General features: G+C 37.2%; 1 protein-coding gene across 6 annotated transcripts in view; it reads right to left on the bottom strand.

Moving 5' to 3' along the window:
* The window catches only part of FRMD5 (FERM domain containing 5), a 311,916-nt gene that overhangs the window by 220,561 nt on the left and 73,530 nt on the right, over positions 1 to 17,825 (bottom strand). Inside the window, exon 1 of one of the 6 annotated variants that reach the window (XM_047735836.1) lies at positions 9,070 to 9,085. The exons of the other annotated variants lie outside the window; for them this stretch is intronic. The gene's annotated coding sequence lies outside the window, so the exon portion shown is untranslated. Of the gene's footprint in view, positions 1 to 9,069; positions 9,086 to 17,825 lie in introns of those variants that run through there. 6 annotated transcript variants of the gene reach the window in all.

Raw genomic sequence — 17,825 nt, forward strand, 5'->3', positions numbered from 1 at the left:
AAATCTTGATTTATTCTTTTTTACTGTAGTAAAATACATATAACACAAAGGCTACCATTTTTTCCTTTAAACTTTTCTTTTTTTGTGCTAAGAACAGTGAACTTTAGATTTACACTGTTAAATTTTTAAGTGTACAATACATTATTGACTATAAGTACAATGTTGTAGAACAGATCTTTAGAACTTATTTTACTTAATTCAACTTTATGCCTACTGATTAGTGACTCCCCAATTCTCCTTTATCCCCACCCCTAATGACCAGCATCCATTATCCTATGAGTTCTATTATTCTAGATACCTCATATAAGTGGAATCATGGAATATTTGTCTTTTTGTAATGGCTTATTTCACTTAGCATAATGTCCTCAAGATTCATGCATATTTCATATTGCAGACTTTCCTTTTTTACAGTCTGAATAATAATCTATTGTATGTATATATTACATTTTCTACATCCATTCATCTGTTGATGGACATTTAGATTGTTTCCACATCGTGGCTCCTGGAAATGAACACAGGAGTGCTGATATCTCTTCAAGATCCTAATTTTGATTCTGAATGAATCCACAGAAGTGGAACTGTTGAATCATACAGTAGGTCTATCTTTAATTTCTTGAGAAACTTTGATACTGTGTTCCAAAGTGGCTGCACCATTTTGCATTCCCACTAACAATGACAAGCGTTCCAAATTCTCCCAACACTTACTGTCTTTTGCTTTTTATAATAGCTATCCTGACAAGCATAAAATGATACCTTATTGTGGTTTTGATTTGCATTTCACTGATGATTAATGATGGTGAACATTTTTTTCATATATTTGTTGGCCATTTATATGTTTTCTTTGAAGAAATGTCTATTCAGGTCCTTAACGCTTTTTAAATTGAGGAGTTGGTGTTTTGCTATTGAATTGTAATATATATATATATATATATATACACACACACACATATATATATTGCAGATTAACCTATCAGATATATTGTTTACCAATATTTTCTTGTATTCCATAGGTTGACTTTTCACTGTGTTATTTCCTTTGCTGTGCAGAAGATTTTTTAGTTTGATATAGACCCAATTGCCAATTTTTGCTTTTGCTATCATATCCATTGCCATGACCTATGTCACAAAACTTCCCCCCTATGTTTTCTCTTAGGATTTTTACAGTTTCAGATCTCTAATCCATTTTGAGTTGTTTTTAGGTGTGGCTTAAGCATGATGAATTTTGTCCAGTACTGTTACTGTATCTTTTAAGACAATCATGTGATTTTTATCTTGTATTCTGTTAATGTGGTGTATCACATTAATTGATTTTTGTATGTTGAACCATCGTTATATGCCAGGGATAAATCCCACTTGGTCATGCTGTATGAGACTTTTAATGTATTGTTGAATTCAGTTTGCTGGTATTTTGTTGAAGATTTTTGCATTTATATTCATCCGGGATACCGACCTATAATTTTCTTTTATTGTGGTGCTTTTGTCTGGCTTTGTCATTAGGGAAATGCTGGCCTTCTAAAATGAGGTTAGAAATGTTCCCTCTGCTTCAGTTTTTTGGAAGAGCTTGAGAATGATTGGCATTAATTTTTCTTTAAATATATGGTGGCATTCATCAGTGATGACAGGTGGTCCTGGGCTTTTCTTTGTTGGGAGGTTTCTGATTATTAGTTCAATCTCCATACAAGTCAGACCTTCTATCTCTTCAAGATACAGTCTTGGTGGGTTGTATCTTTCTAGAAATGTACCCAATTATTCTAGGTTGCCCAGTTTGTTGCCATATAATTGTTCATATAATTGTTCAATCTCTTTAATCCTTTCTGAAGCATTTATTTCTGAGGCAGAAATGTTCTTTTTTCACTTTTTTTAAAAGATTTATTTGAGGTGGGGGAAGGGCAGTGGCGGGGGGAACTCAAGTAGACTCTATTCTGAGTGTGGAGCTGGACATGGGGCTCAATCTCACAACCCTGAGATCACAACCTGAGCTGAAACCAAAAGTCAGTCGCTCAACCAACTGCACCACTCAGGCACCCCACCTTTTTCATCTCTAATTTACGGAGTCCTGTTTTTTTTTTTAAATCCAATTAGGAGTTTGTCAATTCTCTTTTCAAAAAACCAACTCTTATTTTTGGTGATTTTTTCTATTGTTTTTCTGTTTTCTGCTCTAACATGTGATATTTCCTTCCTTCTACTTTGAGCTTAGTTTGTTCTTCTTTCTCTAACTCCTTGAGGTATAAAGTTAGGTTATTTAAAATCTTTCTTTTTAGGGGCACCTGAGTGGCTCAGTCAGTTGAGATTCTCGGCCTCTCCCTTCCCCTCTGCCTCTTTCCCCACCCTCACAGAAGCAAGCACGTACTTCTCTAAAATAAAATCTTAAAAAATAATAAAATCTTTCTTTATAACATAGGCAATTATCACACTAAACTTCCCTCTTTGTATACTGCTTTTCATTTTCATTTGTCTTAAGCTATTTTCTAATTTCCTTTTTGGTTTAATCTTTACCCAATGTTTGTTCAAGAGTATGCTATTTTGGGGTGCCTGGGTGGCTCAGTTGGTTCAGCATCTGCCTTCAGCTCAGCTCATGATCTCAGGGTCCCAGGACAGAGCCCTGAATCAGGCTGCTTGCTCAGGAAGGAGTCTGCTTCTCTCTCTCTCCCTCTGCCCCTCCCCCTTCTCGTGCTCTCTCAAATAAAATACTTTGGGGAAAAAAAAAAAGAAGAATGTGCTATTAAATTTCCACGTATTTGTGAGCTTTCCAGTCTTCCTTCTGCTATTAATTTCTAGTTTCATTTCCAATGTGATCAGAATAAACATTCAGCATGATTTCAATCTGTTAAATTTTTAAAGATTTGATTTGTAACCTAACATGTTATCTATCCTAAACAAGGTTGTATGTGCACTTGGGAAGAATGTGTATTCTGCTGCTATTGGATGAAATGTTCTGTATATGTCTGTTAGTTGCATTGGGTCCAAAGTATGGTTTAAGTGCAAACTGCCTTGTTGATTTTTTACATATATTGTAAAGTGATTACCACAATAGGTTCAGCTGACATCTTCTTCTCATATAGATACAATAAAAAGAAAAGAAGGGAAAAAAATTTTTCTCCTTGTGATGAGAAGTCTTAGGATTTACTCTTAACTTTCTGATATATCATATAGTAATGTTAGCCATAGTCATCATACTAAATGTTAAACCCCTAATACTTACTTATAACAGGAAATTTGTACCTTTTGATCACCTTCCTCCAATTCTCCCTCCTCCAAATCATGCCTCTGATAATCACAAGTCTGATGCCTTTCCCTATGAGTTTGGATTCTGTTTTGTTTTTAGATTACACACATAGGTGAAACCATATAGTATTTGTCTTTCATTGACTTGTTTCACTTAGCATAGTGCCTTCAAAATCCATCATGTTGTCGCAGATGGTAGATTTTCCTCATTTTTTGTGGCTGAATATATGTATATTATATATATTTATTTATAAATATTATACATTTACTTATCTCACAACTTCTTGATGTGCTCATCCATTGATGGGCACTTAGGTTATTTCCATGTTTTAACTATTATAAATTATGCTGCTATTAACATAACAGTGCATTCACCTTTTTGAGTGTTTTTGTTACCGTTGGATATGTTCCCAGAAGTGGCATTGCTAGATCATATGGTAGTTCTATTTTTAATTTTTTGAGGATCTTCCATACTGTTTTCCACAGAAGCTGCACCAATTTATAATTCCACCAACACTGCACAATGGTCCCCTTTTCTCCCTACTCACATTAGCATTTGTTATCGCTTGTCTTTTTGATGATGACCATTCTAACAGGTATGTGGTGCTATCTCACTGTGTTTTTAATTTGCAACTCCCTAATGACTAGTGACATTGAGCATCTTTTCACATATCTATTGGCCTTTTGTGTATCTTCTTGTATATGTCTGTTGAGATTCTTTGCCCATTTTGTAATTGGGTTACTTCCTTCTTTGCTATTGGTTGAGTTGAGTTCTTTATATGTTTTGGTTATTAACTCCTTATCAAATATGTAGTTTGCAATTTTTTTTTCCCATTCCCTAGGTTGTCTTTTCACTTTGTTGATGTTTTCTTTTGCTGTACAGACTTTTATAGTTTGATGTAATCCCACTTGTTTTTTCATTTTGTTGTTTGTGCTTTGGTCATATCCAAAATAATCATTATCAAGATCCCTGTCAAGGAGTTTTGTTCCTGTGTTTTCTACTAAGAGTTTCATGATTTCAGGTTTTATATGTAATTCTTTAATCCATTTCAAGTTAATTTTTGTAAGTGATTTATCAGTCCAGTTTAACTTTTTACATGTGGATATCCAATTATTACTATAGAAGAGACCTATCTCCACTAGGTATTCTCGGCTCCCTTGTCATTGTTAGATGACTATATACGCTTGGTTTTGTTTCTATGGTCTCAGTTCTGTCCCATTGGCCTCTTTGTCTATTTTTATGCCAATATCAGACTGCTTTCATGACTATAGTTTTATAGTGTATCTTGAAATCAGGAAGCAGAGTTCTTGTGATTCTATATAAATTTTTGGAGTTTTTTTTCTACTTTTGTGAAAAATTCTATTGGAAACCCTACAGTGATGGCACTGAATCTATAGATGGATTTCAATGGTATTGAACTTCAATAATATTAATTCTCCCAATCTATGGCCATGGGATACCTTTCCATTTATTTGTGTCTGATTTCTTTCATCAATGTCTTATAGTTTTCAGCAGAGATCTTTCACCTCCTGAGTTAAATTTATTCCTAGGTATTTTATTGTTTCTGATGCTATCATAAATAGGATTGTTTTCTTCATTTTTTCTTCAGAAGTTTTATTCTTAGTGTAGAAACACTACTCATTTTTTTAAAAGATGTTATTTGTCAGAGAAAGAGCAAGCAAGGGGAGCAGCAGATAGAGGGAGAAGCAGGCTCTCTGCTGAGCAAGGAACCCGACTCAGGGCTCGATCCCAGGACCCTGGGATCATGACCTGAACTGAAGGCAGATGCTTAACCAAATGAGCCACCCAGGTTCCCCTACACTACTGATTTTTTTGTGTTAATTTTGTATCCTGTAACTTTCCTGAATTTGTTGATTAGATATAACAGTTTTTTGGCCAAGTCTTCAGAATTTTCTATATGTAAAATTTTATCACCTACAAATAAAGAGTTTTATTTCTTCCTTTCCAATTCTGATACCCTTTATTTCTTTTTCTTTACCTGACTGCCCTAGCTAGGACCTCCAGTACTATGCTGAAGAGGAATAGTGAGAGTGGGCACCTTTGTCTTGTTCTTGATCTTAGAAAGAAGTTTTCATCCTTCCAGTATTGAGCATGTTAGTTGTGAGTTTGTCATTGAAGTCATCTGGTCCTGGACTTTTCTTCAGAGATTTTTGATTATTAGATCAATCTCCCTACTTGTAATTGGTCTATTGAGATTCTTCTTTTCTTCCTCATTCAGTCTCAATAAGCTGCATGTTTCTAAGAATTTTTCTATTTCTTCTAGGTTGTCTAGTTTGTTGATGTATCACTGTCCACAGCTTGCTGATTTTCTGCCTAGAAGTTCTGTTATTGAAAATGGAGTATTAAGGCTCCTACCACCATTCTGTTACTGCCTATTTCTCTCTTTAGTTCTGTCAGTGCTTGCTTTATATATTTAAGTGCTCTGATTTTAGTTCCATACATAATTATTATATTTTCCCAGTGGACTGAACTTTTATCATTATACAGTATCCTTCTTTTCTCTTGTGACAGTTTTTGCCTTAAAAACTACTCTGGGTTGACAGATTTATTTCCTTTCATCGCTTTAAAGATGTCATTCAGGGGTGCCTGGGTGGCTCAGTGGGTTAAAGCCTCTGCCTTCGGCTCAGGTCATGATCCCAGGGTCCTGGGATCAAGCCCCGCATTGGGCTTTCTGCTCAGCAGGGAGCCTGCTTCTTCCTCTCTCTCTGCCTGCTTCTCTGCCTACTTGTGATCTCTGCCTGTCAAATAAATAAATAAAATCTTTTAAAAAAAATAAATAAAGATGTCATTCATTGTCATCCGGCTTACAAGGTTTCTGATAAGAAGTCTATTCTAATTAACATCTTTATTCCCCTGTATGTAATGTGCCTTTTTTCTTTGGCTACCTTCAAGATTTTCACTTTATATTTGGTTTTCATAAATGTGAATATGGGGGTGCCTGGGTGGCTCAGTAGGTTAAGCCTCTGCCTTCCTTCGGCTCAGGTCATGATCCCAGGGTCCTGGGATCGAGCCCCACATCGGGCTTTCTGCTCAGCAGTGAAACTGCTTTCTCCTCTCTCTCTGCCTCTCTGCCTACTTTAAATCTTTAAAAAAAAAAAAAAAAAGAAAAAAAGAAATGTGAATATGGTACACCTAGGTAGGGATGTATTTATTGTGTGGAGCATTGACCCTGTCTGGGATTCTCTGTGCTTTATTGGATCAGTGGCTTGCTGACTTCATTTCATAATTCATGGAAAACTCTCATCTCTGTGCCTTCTAGTATTTCTTCTATCCATTCTCTCTCTTTCTCCTAGGATCCCAATTACATGTACATTAGTATATTCTATCCTTTGATATTGTTCCTGAGCTCTTGATTGCTGTGCTGTATTGCAGGGTTTTTTTCATCCTCACTCTTTTTTCTCTTTATGTTTTGATTCGGGTAATTTCTATTAACTACCTTCAAGTTAATTCCTCAATAATTATCTTCAACTAACTCTTTCCTCATCTGTGTCAGGTCTATTGCTAAGATCCCAAAAGGCATTCTTCACGACTACGATGTTTTACATGTTTACCATTGCCATTTGACTCTTTCTTTTAGGTTCCAGCTCTTTGCTGAAATTCCCTATCTGTTCATGCACGTCGTCTATCTTTTCCCCTAGAGCCTTTAACACAAAAATCATAGTTATTTCAAACTCTCTATCTCATTCCAACATTTGGGTCATCCTTAAGTCCTATTCTGTTGATTATTTTGTCTCTTGACTGTGGGTTGGTTTTTCTCACTTTTTTTGTGTGTCTCCAATTTTTTTTTAATACTTCATGTAGAAGACCTCTAATGGTGTGGGGGTTCAGATGGTTTCTACTTCTTCCCCACATGGGTAGAGTATATTGCATATTTTATTTCCTTTATCCCTAGCCACAGTGGGTCTTCACTTATGCTTTAGGGAGCAACAGAGTTTCTCTCCTTCAAATGATGTAGGCCTTTTTTTTTTTTTTCCTTAAAGTATGGTACAGATAGAGTTTTGTGTCTTTCTCACACAAGCAGCTGCCCCCCCCTCCATTCCTGCAGAACTGAGGGAGGATTTCTTTTGTCCCCTGTCCTGTCTCCCATCTTTCCAAGGATACCCATCAGAGGACCTTAGTTATAGAACTATAAATAGGTACAGGGACTCCTTGGTAGCTCAGTCAGTTAAGCATCTAACTCTTGGTTTCAGCTCAGATCATGATCTCAGAGTCAAAGGACTGAGCCCTCCATCAAACTCCATGCTCAGTGCAGAGTCTGTTTGAGATTCTCTCCCTCTCCCTCTGCCCTTCCTCCTGCTAACACGCTCACTCTCTCACTCTCTCTCTCTACAATAAATATTTAAAAAAAATAAATAGGTATAAACACCATTTGTATCTATAGCCCCTAGGTGTTCCATTCTTATCCTAGCCCACATTCAACTTTTAATAATTTGTTAAATTTTATAGCAAAGATCTTATTCACTAATATGGGGTCCCATCTCCCTCCTATTCTCTGCCACAGGTAAGCCAGAGCTTTCATCCTGTCTCTCCTAGGAGGTACCTAAATATCCCTATGTTTCAAGATAGTTGACTACCTTACAATGTTGGCTTCTCATACGCTCAAGAAAAGTTACAGTTTTGTATATTATCTGAATTCTTATTCTTGGTATGAGAGCAACACTCTTCCCAGGTTTCTGCATACTAGGTGTCAATCTGTCCCATCTCGACTATAATTTTTATTTTTTTAAGATTTTATTTATTTGAGAGAGAGAGAGAGAGAGGAAGCAGTAGGAGGAGCAGAGGGAGAAGGACAGACTCCCCGCTGAGTGGGGAGCCCAATGTGGGGCTCAGTCCCAAGACCCTGAGATCATGACCTGATCTGAAGTCAGACACTCAACCAGTTGAGCTACCGAGGCACCCCTGACTATTCTTGAATACTCTGGTTATGAATAGCTCTTAGGTTTTTAACAATATCATTTGCTCTTCTAATCTATTTTAAAGATACCATGTCTAGTGTCATCATGTACTAAGAACAACTTTGTACCATAAGGTACACATCCCACTGCAATTATAAACAGGTATTTATCCATTATGATGGTCCAACCTATTTTTGAGTTGGTACCATTATTACTCAGGCATGACAAATTCGTTATTGTTACCTACATTTTGCAGGACTTCATATATTTTACAAATGCAGTACAAATGGTCCTCAATTTACTGCCACTCAACAAAACAAATCACTTATATAATCCTCTGGCAACAAAATCTTATAATTGCCTTTAACACAGTAAAAGCAGAGACCACTTCTTCTTTTCCATTTTAATCCATCTCTAGCCTAAATATTTTTTTCATTGCTTGCTCCTCATGTCTCAAGGGGTAAGCATTTTCTAATCCCCTTAATGAATCCATGCTCTGGTACTTCAGTGCCCTATGATCTTCCTCAGATTATTGAACTTCTCTAAACTTCAGTTTCCTCAGTTGCAAAATGAAAATAATAGTTTGAGAAATTAAATGAGAAAATGTATTATCTTTGAAAAGTGTGTGGCTGTTATGATTATACTTTTCTACCATTAATAGCTGATTAAATATTAGACTTATAGCCAAAGTATGAGGACTAAGGAATCTCTCTCCTAGTCAAGCATAAACCCCTGTCTAATGTCACCTTGAAAGGAACGACAAATTAAATTTAAAAATGATTTCCACTTAAAATGTCTTTTCCAGGAAGTTAACACACTACAAACATGAGGTCTTCTTATACACTACTAAATACCTTTCCTTTCTTATTTTAACTCCTCATGTGTGTATACCTGTATGTGTGTGCACGATGTATTTCCACACCATACCTCTATGAGCTGGATGACTGGCCCCTGCTCCTTCTCATCTGGCCTTCCATCTGCAACAGGGACAGGCACAGTGCTTAGCTCAATTTTTCTTAGACAGACTCATTTAGTTTACGGAGTCTATAAGAACCAAGCAAATGATTTGATGGTTTTGGCAATTTAAAAACTTCCTACAAGCATACATTTTCAGCAATTGCTAAAGGTATTGTAGAGTGATAAATTGCTCCTGGAAGGACTTGATCAATATAGTTTTCTTGATCTTCAGGTTTCATCTGGTCTATAAACAAAGTCCCTAAGAATATTTTGATGTAGCTGCTAGCAGCATCCTTCAAATACTGGCTGAGTATGCATCCCTTCATAATAGTAATTCTCAGGCTAAGAAAAAAAAAAGACTCAAAAAGAGGATTTCTATATCTCAAAACAATTTTTAATGTCCCTAGGACAATTCCTCTGTATGAAGACATGTCTGTCTTAGCAGCATTTAAAAATGCATTAGATAACATTTGCAGATCACGTGGAGATTTTTTCCCTTAAAATAACTTGCATCTGGAAAAGTTCCATAGGCTAGGAGGCAGTCAGTCTCATAGTGAGAATAATGATTTCGATGTAATAGAAATTAGTAGGGTTCTAAGCATGATTTATATTCACTGAATTTACACTAATTTAGCTAAAATGCACAAATGCATTTGAAATATTTCAAATATATACCATTAATAAAGGTGTAATATGATTTCTTTCAGCCTCTTTGTAAATCTCAAGGTCACTGGGGCTGGAGGAGCTGGATTCCAACTATCTTTTAACTCCAAAACATTTAGAGTTGCTTTAAATCACCTGTTCTGAATCCTCTGAGGAAACAGGACAATAAGCATCTTTTTCTAATCTCTACAAATGAAATAGATGCTACTTTAGTGATCTTCCCATTCTTGGCCATCTGGGGTGCAATAAAGAGCTAGGAAATACACTCACCAAATCATGTTTCAAGAGTCAACAAAAGGAAACCCAAACGCCAAAAAACAATTTGTTAAATACATCTCTCTTTCCATATGAAAACGCCAGAGGTTTCTGGAGACAGAAATATATCTTATTTTTATATTGCAAAGTGTACTATAATGCTTATGTGTACAAGAATTATCAAGAACTTGCTTTAAAAGTAGTTCTTATTATATGGTTTTAGAAATCATTTTAAGAAAACAAAAGCCTGAAAGGAATATAAGAACCTCTATTAAACATTTGCTCATTATTTAAAAATTCATAATTCAAGGCACCTGGGTGGCAGAATCGGTTAAGCCACCAGACTCATGGTTTCGGCCCCAGTCGAGATCTCAAGGTGGTGAGATGGAGCTTGGTGCAGGACTTCACACTCAGCAGAGAGTCGCAAGCCCATCCTCACTGACTCTTCCCTGCTGTTATCTATTTACACAACCTCTATTCAAACGAAAATGCCTCAGGGAGAAGTTTTATTTTAGTGAGTATCTTTGTGACTAGCCAGAGGCAGAAAAGGTCTTACAGGAATGGATCTGCAAAAAAAAAAAAAAAAAAAAAACAACTCTCCAGCCTTTGCTCTCCTACCTGCAGCTACCCCAGACAGGATCAGAGGGTACCAAATTTTCAGGACTCACAAACAGGCTGCAGCTGTCTGCCTGAGAACCTTCCTGACAGGTCGGGTGACCTTGTTGTCTTGGTAGAAGCAAAAAAGACCTACAAAAGGAACAAACTGTACCTTAGCATCATGCTTCCTCCTAGTTTCTTACCCCTGAGGCCACTCTTTGGTTCTACTTGATCTCCTGGACCCCAGACTACTGTTTATTTCAAAAGCAGGGATTTTAAAGGTCAGAAAATCTCAGTTTAATTCCCAACTCCGTTATTTACTAGCTTTTTGACCTTGAGCAAGTCACTTATATTCTCTGTTCACCAGCTTCTTTTTTAAAAATGGGGATCATGATACCCTATCTCAGAGGACTGACATAGAGAGAGTGGAATAAAACAATATACTGAACTTTATTTGGGGAACTATGAAGTGTCAAGTAAATGTCAGTTTAATTGGCACATAAGAACAAAGTATATCCAGAACTTGGAATATATAACTGAATGTGAGTCTATAAAGGGTAAACATATAATGACATTAGTTCTCTGTAGAAGTCATCCATCATAAAAAAGCCATTTTGGGTCCTCTACTCCAAGTCTAAAGTAAGGTAATTAGTTATCACAGCAAAAATGATTTATTTAAAATAAAGCTATAACCTACTGTTATTGAAATTTGTATGAAGAATATATTAAAAGAAGATGGCAGTATAAATGACTTTTTTAGAAAGAAGGGAGGTGGTGCAAAGAAAAATGTGGCAGTATTTAACCAGCAGTGTCTAAGGGAAATGGAACCTGACTCAACAGGAATTTTAATTTTGAGAGACAGATGTTTTGCTTTGGTTTGGTTTGGTTTTGGTGTCAACATACTATTTGAAAAGCTTTTATTTAAATTCCAGTTAGCTAACATACATACAGTGTTATATTAGTTTTAGGTGTACAATATAGTGATTCAACAATTCCATACATCACTTGGTGCTCATTACAACAAATACATTCCTTAGTCCCCATCACCTATTTCCCTCAGCCCCCCACCTCCCCTGTGGTAACTATCAGTTCGTTCTCTACAGTTCAGCATCTGTTTTATGGTTTGCCTTCATTTTTTCCCCCTTCGCTTATTTCTTAAATTCCCCATATGAGCAGAATCGTATGGTATCTATCTTTCTCCGACTTATTTTGCTTAGCATAATACCCTATAAGCTTCATCCATGTTGTTGCAAATGGCAAGATTTCCTTTTTATGGCTGAGTAATAGTCCATTATATATACATATATACATAAGGGCACATACACACATACATACACACACATCTTTATCCATTCATAATTTAACTATTGTTGCATGTGTCCATTTGAATTAGTATTTTTGTGTTCTTTGGGCAAATACCTAGTAGTGTGATTACTGGATCATAGGGTAGTTCTATTTTTAAGATGTTCTGTATTTTAAAAAGAGCTTATGGGGCACCTGGGTGGCTCAGCGGGTTAAAGGCTCTGCCTTCAGCTCAGGTCATGATCTCAGGGTCCTGGGATCGAGCCCCGCATCGGCCTCTCTGCTAGCAGGGAGCCTGCTTCCCTCTCTCTCTGCCTGCCTCTCTGCCTCTTGTGATCTCTCTCTCTGTCAAATAAATAAATTTTTTTTAAAAAGTGTTTTAAAAAAGAGCTTACTATGCCAGTCTTCACTGCAGTATAATGAAATATTTTTTCAAGACTACATTTATGTTCATCAAATCATCTTTTGATCACTAACTGGATCAACAAAAGTAAAAACCAGATCTAAACTGATGTGACGTCCCCCCCCCCCCCCCCCCCCCCCCGCCAGGGACACTTTGAGACCTTGTGTGGGGGTGGGGGAGAAGCCAGCTTTTCTTCAGACTTCTCAATTGCCTCCTCTTCCTAATTTCAACATTACCTATTTTTATAGTGAAGGTATTTTGCATATTTTCAAGAGCCATGTAACTCGTTCTTATTTTTCTGACTCTAACTTCCGCTTCTGGTTTATAAAGCCAATGTGGAAAAATATGTTTACAAAGTTGAAAAATCACAGAATTGTATAAATTTTAAAAATCCTGAGGATTATAGTACTCCTACTCCATGGCTATTTTATAATAATTTAAAGTAACAGTTGTAAAGACTACTGTAGAGCAAGAGTCACAAAGTCAAATGCCCAGAAGATTAGGGGGAAAAAAAACATAAAGCAGCAGACTGGTTTAAGAGTAGGGAACAATAGGAATTATCACTGGTGAGAAGGATGAAGACTGTGGCGAACTACTAGCTAACAAGAGCAGCCACTACTCAGCTTTAGTCATTTACTACTCCAGAGCAATGCAGACCCAATGTTGCCTAATCTTCTGATTTTTCAAAAGAATCTGGAACTTAGGGTCTGGTTCACACACTGGCCATTAACTCAATCTAAAAAAGAACAAAAACAAAAAACACTGAATCAGCTAATATTATGAGAGTCAAACAGGACATGAGTATACCTGGATTTGGTTTGGAGTGCACCAGTTTGAACTCTACTCTCCATCTTTGAAAAATGCTTGTGTTACAATGTTTAAAAACACAAACTATCGGGACATAAGTCAAATTATACAAATGCAATGTACTTTCTCCACAGAGATATATCAAAACTATACACGTGTCGCATGTAATATAAACCAGTAATCAAGTTTGTTCCCAACATCAGCTTTTATCTCCATAAAAAGAGTAGTCATCTGCACTACTCAGACATTTATGTCACAGTCAATTTTAATTCTTTTAAATCTGGGATTGACTTACAAAATCAACTTCACATATTCTATACTTTTGAATATACTTGAGCTGAAAATATGTTTCTTCCTTACAAAAAAGCTATAAACGATGTTCAGATATTTAATAAGGTTTTGAGTCGATCACACATGGAAGAGTGATATTACACAAAAAAGACAGATACATGTATGTAAAATAAGCTAAAACTGGATTCAGATGATAGACTTTAGGCACATCTAAAACCCCTTCGAATCTTAAATTCAATGAAAGGAAAGAAAATGCTTTAAAAGAATAATTTCAGAATTTTAGTGACAGCAAGAAAGAGTGCTAAGCAGATCACAAATTTTGAGGCTTTCTCAAAGGATAGAAAGCAGATGGAATCAGATCAGAGAAACAAGATCAGAGGAAAGCTAAGGCTTAAACACTTAGAGGAAAAAACCACTGTGAAGGCAGGCACAGTTTCAGGGAGCTTCAAACTTGAGTCAGGTGAATAAGGAGCAAAGGGAGAGGTATTGAGGCAACCATCAGGATGCAAAGGTGCACCAAGTCCACCAAGACAGAGTCTTTCCCTCCCTGGATTCTGCTACTAAGTAACAATGGATCAAAGCAACTCCTTATAGCACGGGAGTCTGAGCTACTGTTCGTTGATAATTCAGGATAACTGTCCCATCACCCATGTCTGAATGCTAGCCTTCTTTAATATGACAGGATTTGTACTAACCAAGGGAAGTGGTAGGGATAAGGAAGAGGGAGATAGATTATTAGGATATATGGAGCAATGTTTCAAAATATATTTTTTTAGCCTAACAACTGGCAGAGCTTGCACCCTGACTATGGCCTAGAACAAGCAAATGATCCAAATATGCCAATTAGATAAGATGCTACCAGCAAAGCAGACTTTCACTAACCAGCTAAGAAGTTAAAAAAATAAAATAACTGATTAGGATTGGGATAGAGGGAGAATGGATCAGCATTATCTCCTTTATGCTTTCTCCTCCCCTGCTGCTGGTTACTGCTCTCTTCTTTTCTGTCTGTACCCTTCCTCCCTTGGAGCCAGAAAATAGAATTCTTAAATCCTCAAAGCAACATTATGTAACGTGATTTATTAAAGTGTGAATGCACCCATCCTGAGAGAAGAGGGGATCACTAAAATATACTTTATCTTCACCCACTCAACTTACCCCTTCTCAGTCCTGCACAGCCCTGTAGGGAAAGTTATCTTCTGCACTGTTCAGTTTCCCAAGACTCGCTGTGATTCAGAATCAAGAGAATTAGTGGACAGAGGCAAGACTTGAAAGCCAAGAGGAAAGAAGGAAGAATTCCTGCTTGCTCTGACAGTTTCTGGACTCACCTTTCCTTCTTTCTTTCTTTCTTTCTTTCTTTCTTTCTTTCTTTCTTTCTTTTTTTAAGATTTTATTTATCTATTTGAGAGAGAAAGAGAGGGAGCACAAGCAGGGGAGAAGAACAGGAGGAGAGGGAGAAGCAGACTCCCAACTGAGCAGGGAGCCAGATGCCAGGCTCCATCCCAGGACCCTGGGATCATGACCTGACCTGAAGGCAGACACTTAACTGACTGAGCCACCCAGGTGCCCCACAGACTCACCTTTCCTGTAAAGAGTCTAACTAATGGAAAAGGAATAGAGAAAAATAAGGAAAGAAGCCAGGAATACTAAGTCTGCCCATCTCATAAAGAATTAGGGAAAATATATGAGCATAAAGAAAATCAGGTTGGGGTACCAGAAAAAGCATATACTTTTAGTGAGAGAAGCGTTGCTGAGCAGCTCTAATATGAAAGAATTAGAGAAAAAAATTAAGAGGATTGTAAGAAGCATTGCTCTGGGTAACTTAACTTAGATTTTATTTAATATTCTTTGAGAGAAGCAAGTCAAGACTGAGATTTCTTTTCAGTTCCTCTGATTGCTGGACTGTTCTTCTCTGTAAACAGTTCTACGGGGACAGTCCCGCAGGGCCTTCATATTCATGAAGCTTAGGGACTTGTGGCCAGGAGAGAGGAAAGCAAAGATGGTATAGGTATAATCGACGGTTCCAGCAGCTATGTGTACTTCTTTCCTTGTCCAATATCCTTATGTCCCAAATACTAAAATTAAAAGGCAGGGAGCCTGGGCGGCTCAGTCGGTTGAGTGTCTGACTATTGATTTCAGCTCAGATCAAGACCTCAGGGTCATGGGATCAAGCCCTTCATTGAGCTCTGCACTGGGCATGGAGCCCATTTAAAATTCTCTCTCGGGGCACCTGGGTGGCTCAGTGGGTTAAAGCCTCGCCTTCAGCTCAGGTCATGATCCCAGAGTCCTGTGATCAAGTCCCCCCATCCGGCTCTCTGCGCAGCAGGGAGCCTGCTTCCTCCTCTCTGCCTACTTGTGATCTCTGTCTGTCAAATTTAAAAATAAATAAATAATAAAAATAAAATTCTCTCTCTCCCCTCCCACTGCCGCCCCCCACATCGTGTGTGCATGCTCTCTAAAAGAAAAAAAAATTAAGTTAAAATGCATTTCTAAATATAACAGCAGCTTTTAATCACTAATCTTTCTTTCTCAAATATACACCCCATTTTAAAGGTTAGCTTTGAAGAATTAGAGAAAGGAATAAAAACTCGTTAATCTGGATTCCATTTTATTTACTTTTTTGGTCACTGTTCTTTACAGAAACAAATACCTCAAAGATAATGAAGTTTGCTAGGGACAGTGGCTGAGGAGGGTTCATATTTTCTAGTAACTCTCCACTTGTGATTTAGAATAAAACTATGAGGAAGGAATTAAAGAAGCAATTACGAAAACTCCAGTACTTATCCTTCTTTAATAGGCCCCCAAGTAACACCATATTAACATATAACTACTCGGCAGGGCCTATCCTATCCTTCAAACTAAACCAAATTAGTTTAGGGGGGATAAGGTGTTTTTCTTTCTTCACTTTACATTGCACAAGGCCAAAGACTCTTCAAAAAAATGTTCAGCCTTCACTGGTAAGTAGAAAATATACTTTAAGGTTTTCCTACAGATTCAGAACATGTTGGTGGTCTTCTCCTCTGACCAATAAAAGGTTAATTTTGTTTACACGTTCTATATTATTTTATCATAGGTACCTTATTTACCATTTCTTTTTTTTTTTTTCTAAGATTTTTTATTTATTTATTTGACAGACAGATCATAAGTAGGCAAAGAGTAGGCAGAGAGAGAGAGGAGGAAGCAGGCTCCCTGCTGAGCAGAGAGGCCCATGCGGAGCTCGATCCCAGGACCCCGGGATCATGACCTGAGCTGAAGGCAGAGGCTTTAACCCACTGAGCCGCCCAGGCGCCCCTTATTTACCATTTCTGCGATATTTTATCTCTATATTCAGTTACTTTCTAGCTCCTCCATACTCAGTTTTCCATGAAACTATCTTTTCTTCATTTCCTATTTCACCTTTTTCACTGAACTAAATTCTTAGCTCAATTTATCAGAGCATTTACTTCTCTCATTCAAAATCCAATTCAAACTCAAGCCCCAAGCAGGTAATCTTCATAAATCAGGAAATCAAACTCAAGATTCACCCAGATCCCCCAGTGGGATTCACAAGGGTGATACAGAGAGCTTGATATAGAGTCTGTGTTCTGAGATTATTTTTAAAATTATTATCGTTGATTTATTATCATTTATTAGTTTTATATAGCACTTCTACTCCCAAGTGGCTCACCATTCTTCCCAAGATCGAAAAAAGGAAGTAAACAGTAATTCTCACCCTAGTAGACAACTGGGAATAAATAAGTAATATGAATGGGCTCAAGGTTACTCACGAAATCCATTACTGTGTTAAAAACCGAAGGCCTAAAACATCAGACCTAGAGGGAACACCTACCATAATCTACCTAGTTCTATTTCAAACTGCCTCTTTTTTTTTTCCCAGTTTTAACAGCATTGAATAATGCTAATTGCTCCAAAATTTAACTTGATTTTAGGCAATTTGATGCAACCTTAAGGTTTCCTTTGGCCAGGAGGGATAATACTTTTATTCCTTTTTTCCTTTTACAGAAGGTAAAAAAGGAGAGTTTAGTTTCAACTCCTTTCATGAGAACAGGTTTTGATAATGGATGAGAGAGGGCAATTTATGTATTAGCACCGATGCCATCTCCTGGGAAGGATATAAGAAGAAAGTCCCTTGATAGAAAAGCTAGAATCAGAGAGACTAACTTTGTCTATTTCATATTGCATTGGGTGTTTTTGTTTGTTTTGTGGGTTTTTTTTTTTTTTCTTCTTTTTAAAGAATAAAGTAGTATGGACTGTGAGAAGACAAAGGCACCCAGCCCAGGCATGGGTTCTTCCAGAACATAAAGCTCCAGAGGCAGTCTCTTCTGTTTTATTCAGCACTATCTCTAGCATCTAAAACTCCCTAGCGAGTTGAGGGAAATTGGAAGGGGAGGTGAACCATGAGAGACTATGG

The sequence above is a fragment of the Lutra lutra genome, chromosome 7 (genome assembly GCF_902655055.1).
Source record: "Lutra lutra chromosome 7, mLutLut1.2, whole genome shotgun sequence".
Classification (NCBI taxonomy): domain Eukaryota; kingdom Metazoa; phylum Chordata; class Mammalia; order Carnivora; family Mustelidae; genus Lutra; species Lutra lutra.